Source organism: Propithecus coquereli, unplaced genomic scaffold, assembly GCF_000956105.1.
Source record: "Propithecus coquereli isolate 6110/MARCELLA unplaced genomic scaffold, Pcoq_1.0 Scaffold9030, whole genome shotgun sequence".
Taxonomy (NCBI): Eukaryota; Metazoa; Chordata; class Mammalia; order Primates; family Indriidae; genus Propithecus; species Propithecus coquereli.
This window is the reverse complement of record NW_012155320.1, coordinates 717-1,064: the sequence shown is the minus strand read 5'-3', so window position 1 is coordinate 1,064 and position 348 is coordinate 717.

Genomic DNA, 348 nt, shown 5'->3' with positions numbered 1-348 from the left:
CAACACACAACAGAACAAGCAATGTCTTAGCTACTAGTACAACATAGTCTAGCTTTGAAAATATTTTCCATCTTCATTATTCACCCTTCTCTTTGACCTTAAACCTCTCAAACATCTTGACTTTCAAGCTTGGAACTCTGCTCTCACTAAAGATACAGGGAGACAGCTAAGGATAAGCCCATGAACTTCTTGGCCTACCAGATTGGTAATTATGATTGTTTATATAGGCAGTACTTTTTTTTTTTTTTAACATACAACAGAACAAGCAATGTCTTAGCTACTAGTACAACATAGTCTAGCTTTGAAAATATTTTCCATCTTCATTATTCACCCTTCTCTTTGGCCTTA